The sequence below is a fragment of the Takifugu flavidus genome, chromosome 7, assembly GCF_003711565.1.
Source record: "Takifugu flavidus isolate HTHZ2018 chromosome 7, ASM371156v2, whole genome shotgun sequence".
In the NCBI taxonomy this organism is placed as follows: domain Eukaryota; kingdom Metazoa; phylum Chordata; class Actinopteri; order Tetraodontiformes; family Tetraodontidae; genus Takifugu; species Takifugu flavidus.
Window position 1 is genome coordinate 5,119,725 of NC_079526.1, and position 6,000 is coordinate 5,125,724.

At 48.1% G+C, this 6,000-nt stretch overlaps 1 long non-coding RNA gene across 1 annotated transcript; it reads right to left on the reverse strand.

Annotated features, from left to right (window-relative positions):
- Positions 1 to 3,179: 3,179 nt before the first annotated feature.
- LOC130529190 (uncharacterized) lies at positions 3,180 to 4,548 on the reverse strand. The gene is made up of 3 exons (XR_008951501.1): positions 4,155 to 4,548; positions 3,987 to 4,051; positions 3,180 to 3,542 (listed from the first exon to the last, which is right to left on the reverse strand). It is a non-coding gene; the product is annotated as an uncharacterized LOC130529190 (long non-coding RNA).
- Positions 4,549 to 6,000: the final 1,452 nt, after the last annotated feature.

Genomic DNA, 6,000 nt, shown 5'->3' on the forward strand with positions numbered 1-6,000 from the left:
CCAGCTCATCCGGAGGGATCCCCAGGCGTTCCCAGGCCAGTCGAGAGACATAGTCTCTCCAACGTGTCCTGGGTCTCCCCGGGGGTCTCCTACCGGAGGGACATGCCCTGAACACCTCACAGGGAGGCGTCCAGGGGGCATCCTGACTAGATGCCCAAGCCCCCCATCTGGCTCCTCTCGACGCGGAGGAGCAGCGACTCTACTCCGAGCTCCTCCCCGGATGGCAGAGCTTCTCACCCTGTCTCTAAGGGAGAGCCCAGCCACCCTACGGAGGAGGCTCATTTCAGCCGCTTGTACCCGTGATCTTGTTCTTTCGGTCATTACCCAAAGCTCATGACCATAGGTGAGGGTAGGAACGAAGATCGACCGGTAAATCTCTCTTCACCACTACGGACCGGTCAGATCCGCCTGTCGATCTCCCGCTCCATTCTTCCCTCACTCGTGAACAAGACCCCGAGGTAGTTGAACTCCTCCACTTGAGGCAGGATCTCCTCCTTGACCCGGTGAAGGCACTTCACACTTTTCCGGTTGAGAACCATGGCCTCGGATTTGGAGGTGCTGATTTTCATCCCAGCCGCTTCACATGCGGCGGCGAACCGATCCAGTGATCGTTGGAGGTCACGGGCCGATGACGCCTCACCGGAAACGAGTTTGACTTACTGCCAGCAATTCGGACCAAACTCTGGCACCGATCGTACAGGGAGCGGACGGCCCGTATCAGCGGGCCCGACACTCCATACTCTCGGAGAACCCCCCACAGGACCCCCCGAGGGACACGGTCGAATGCCTTCTCCAAGTCCACAAAACACATGTGGACTGGTTGGGCAAACTCCCATGCACCCTGGAAGACCCCGCTGAGGGTGTAGAGCTGGTCCTCTGTTCCACATCCAGGACGAAAACCACATTGCTCCTCCTGAATCCGAGGTTCGACTATCCGGCGGACCCTCCTCTCCAGTACCCCTGAATAGACCTTACCAGGGAGGCTGAGGAGTGTGATCCCCCTATAGTTGGAACATTTTTTCATATTAAAAAGAGGGACTACCACCCCGGTCTGCCAATCCAGGGGCACCGCCCCCAATGTCCACACGAGGTTGCAGAGTCGAGTCAGCCACGACAGCCCTACAACATCCAGAGCCTTAAGGAACTCTGGGCGGATCTCATCCACCCCCGGGGTTTTTTGACTACCTCGGCAACTTCAGCCCCGGAGATATGAGAGCCTATCCCCAGGTCCCCAGGCCCTACTTCCTCACTGGAAGGCGTGTTGGTGGGGTTGAGGAGGTCCTCGAAGTATTCCTTCCACTGATCCACAACATCCCGAGTTGAGGTCAGCAGCAGAAAATGGCAGAAATGTGTAGTCAGACTCCAAACTTCATCCCATCACATGATTATCAACATTTATCGTCGTCATCATACATCATTATTGACCCTTATGTCAACATCCACTGCAAATAAAATCACATTAGTAGAGATAAAGCAGTAAAACGAAATTAATTTTAAGGCAAGTATTGAAGTTACTGGAAGAAGAAAAAAAAACATTTCAAATTGGAACGCTGAATCTGTTCGCATTAGCGCCGCTAGAGGGTGTAAATGTTTCACCCAACGATAGAATTTCCTCTGCTGAACCGAGAACTCGGGAATATACACTGTATATATACGTAGATACAAATATCAACCAAAATATTTTTATTTCTCTATAATTGTGTAGTAGTGCGCATCATTCTACTTTGTTGAGACAAATTTTTAAATGAGTTCCAACTTTCAATTGCTTAAAAGGAAAGAGAGATGTATAATTATTAATATCCCATGTATAATATGTCATGTACAATAAAAGGGTTTTCCCCCATTTCACACCAGTGAGGTCATACACTGAATGACAATGACAATCTAACACACATATTTCCAAAGACAAAGTTAGTGAAGCTTAGATATGATTTGATCACAAAGCAATGCTCTGTGAGAATGATGATTTATTTAGCGGTTGCATTATTGGTGTGAAAATGTTTTATGATCATTTCCCTGATGTGACCACAGTGTTGGGTGGTCAAAATAATTTAACGATTAACTGCTGCAACCTTTAAATTGCCTTTGATGTCTAATCTGTCCAGAGACCAGAAATCCCCATGAGTGTTTTGTGGTCAAAAAGAAACAACTAGCCACACACACACACATACGTGTGGTTGCTCAGTCTGTTGGGGGGCTGGGCTGAGAAGTGGAGGGTTCTCGGGTAGAATCCCCAGTGCAGACAAAACATTGATGGTGTTCTGGTAGTATGGAGAGCTGCAGAGGTACTCTTGAGCAAGGTAATGAACCCAGAAATGCCCATATAGGGCCCTACAATGAACTGGCAACTCATCCAGGGGTGGACCCTGCCTTCGCTCATTGTGTACCCTCCCCGTGACCCCAAAAGGGATAAAGTGGTGAAGAAGATGAGACAAGACGAGATAGTCCTCCACTTTTTACCCGTATTTGTGAGACACACACTAGTGCATGTACATTAATCACATACAAGTAGCAGGAGGCAGCCATTCTACAGCACCCAGGGAGCAACATCAGCAGCTTGGCTGAGAAGGTGAACTGGCACGTTGACAGTGCATCCTTACTAATATGTTGTGGCAGGGACTTGAACCATTTGAGAACCACTACACCCCAGCTGAGGTGATGAACACGTCGATCCCTTCTTTAAGTTTGGAATTACTTGGTTCTTGGTTACTTGGTTCTAAATAAATGGATGTTAGAAATCTGGGAGGGTGGGAGAAATAAACAAAGGAAATGGAAACTTCTCAACATCCAGCTGTGGTAATATTGTGTGTGTACAACAAACTAAAACAAGCTGATATCAAATAATAACAGGAAGATCGGTTTTAGGCTCAAACCAAGAAGGGGTCCATTTCTTCAGGCAGATGAACTCGAGAAAAACATGGTTAGGGTTGATCAAACGGGAGGAGGTGGTTTGGGTCAGATTAAGAAGGTGATTAACAGTGGAGAAGAACAATGTGCAACGGTCTGGAGCTAATTCAATGAAGAAGAAGAGCCAATGAGTGAGCAGTCTACAGGATGTGGTCAGCAAAAGAGTTTTGACTTACTGTGAATGGAACTGCTCAGGACAATCTATCCCAGCACAGAAACCCTAAAGTTAAACTCGGAACCCTGCACCTTCGCAGAATCTCCTGTTGCACGAAGGGAACATTATTACAAAATTAAATCTGCACGTGTTCAAATGTGCCACCAAGAACCTCCACCCCGAGCCTCAAGGGCTAACACATGAAGGCAACACTCACTCTGCTCCCAAATAAAAGGTGTCAGGCTGTAGACGGGAATGCACCTTTTCTGACAGCAGGCAGGGGGGTCCACCAGCATGCTTTCTTTTAGTCAGCACTACTCTTCCTGGCACTGTACCTCATGCATTCACCATCTCTAAATTTCTCATATTTGTATCATGCCTGGATGGTTTCATGTAGCTGGAGAAGCGGACAGATACTGGCAGAGCTGGGCAGTGGGGGGGGGGGGGGGGGGGGATTTCCCGTCCCATCTTGGCTGTGAGGCTGTTAAGGAAAAGGAGATGATAAATGCCATCAAGCGGTAAACAAGCAGTTTGACTGTAGCCCACTCATGATGCGAGATAAAGCTTATCGGCCAGCCTGGAGGTGGGATGAAAGTGCCCTGGGGGACTCCCCGTCCATGTTTTGGGAAATCTTCTCTAGTGTACGTGTGCATGTAAGAGAATAATTGTGTGCTTGTATCTCATTCACTTTTGATGCCTGTCACTTTCTCTCTAATTCACTAGCACACACACACACACACACACACACACACACACACACACACACACACACACGCACACACACGCACACTTTCTGTATTTCCACACATGTGATGTTTATCTAGGTCTGCCTTGTTCTCCTGACAGCTGTCCTGTTTGATGCTCATACGAGTTCACAATGACTCACCCGGCCTCGCAGAGCTGTTGCGCTTAGCATCACACTTACTCTCTTAGGAGCACGGCACCGAAAACGTGTAGGTGGATTGTCCAAGAAATGTGCCCATGGTCTCCCTGTGTGAATGAAATGGAAAGACTGAATTTACCAGAAACGTAGGTTGTAGATTATAACTTTATATAATCTGGCTGTCAATCCTTTCTGCATATAACTAAGCACCTTTCCTGTTACCGTCAGCTGGCATGTGCCACATGTGTTTTTCTCCGCATGTTAAAGTCCCGCATCGTGGGAAATTGTGCTCGAGACATTGGTGCTGTGTCACCGCCGGAGTTGTCGCCGTCCATGGCGTCGTCTTCTTCTTGAACGTCCAGATCTGTTACAACTCAGGCACCTGCAGCTAACTTCCATAAACTTCATAAACTTGACCACGTCCATATCAACAGGGCTGGACTTTGAACCCACGGAGGTACATCCTAGAGAGGCCATGGCTGTGGGGGCATCTCAAGCTCAGCACCTCAATCAGAACAGAAGAGACGGGTGAACATGTTCTCAAATGTGGTGCAAGAGAACTACAGAAGTCAGAAGAGAATACATGGGTCCATTATTTGGTTTGGCATCTGTGTCCTGCATAATGATGTGTGAGGAGGAGGTCGAGCTGGAGGAGAGGAGAGGAGGGGAGGGGAGGAGGGGAAGGGAGGAGAGGAGGGGAGGAGAGGAGGGGAGGAGAGGAGAGGAAGGAAAGGAAAGGAAAGGAAAGGAAAGGAAAGGAAAGGAAAGGAAAGGAGAGGAGAGGAGAGAGAGGAGAGGAGAGGAGAGGAGAGGAGAGGAGAGGAGAGGAGAGGAGAGGAGAGGAGAGGAGAGGAGAGGAGGGGAGGGGCTGCAGTAATGAATGGGTGACCTACCATACATAGATAGATGGCTGTGCTGTGAATGGCTTCCAGTTGAACAGTTTCCTCCCTTTAGACAAGTAAATGTTTCAAGCTCACGGTGGAAAATACTGACACAGACTTTTCACAGACTGAATCATCCATATTCTCTTGAAACATTTGTGGGTGTAAACTGGACCCCACAGAGGAGGGATGTGGGACTCTCCCCCACTGATCTTTTTCCTATGGAAACATGAAATCTTCACATAACTGAAAGCTCAAATTTTCAAAAGTGGTGATCACACAATTTTAGCGGCTCTAAAAGTATCGGATATACAGAAAAATCTCTTTGTTGCTGTTTTAACAAGTCAACAGAGTGGAGGTGTTTGTTGAGGTGTTTTGAGGATGCTTTTGAGGTGGATCGCTGATCAGAGGTAGCAGTCAGCATGTTCAGACATGTTCCCACAAAGACAGGAAACTCTACCAGGAAGTCACCACAGCAGCACTTGAAATTTTGCCTCTCACAGGATAGACAATGAACCATCGGTCCTTGTGTTTTCCATGTAGCCTTCCATATTAAAAACGCTAACGTGACTTCAGATCATCATTCGCTGCTCATCCACAAAGGTCCTCATTCATCCAGCTCACGGTAATCCATTGAGGTTGAGTTGAGTAGACCGTTAAAATGAACTGGTAGATGCTTTTCAGAAAAAAAGAGAATCCTCATTCTGTCCAAATGACTCTGTGCTGGACACAGTGCTTCTATACTTTACTAGTCCACTTTACTAGTAATTCGACCCAAGATGTGACCTGGGGCCTCCAAACAAAATGAGACCACCCCCATTGGCCGGGGAGAAGAATACATTGCTGGTTATGGACGCCGAGCTTGGTGAAGGCCAGATGACGGCAGTAAAAGGGGGAGATGGGGGAGGATTGCGAGAAAGCGTGGTGAATGGATAACATCTTTACCTACAGTCAACAGTCACACAGGAAGTCAGTCTGGCCAGTGTGGTGGGAAACGAGCAGTTGTGAAGGGGATGTTTCTGTGTCACAGTGGAAACTAAACTGGCAATATAGGCAGAGATGGTTTCCAGCGCCACCTCCCCCAGCAGGTCACCAGCAAAGTAATGGGATGAAGGTTGAGTAAGAGTGAGCGAAGCAGGGGGATTTATAAAGCCCACCAGTCAGGCAGTGGTGGA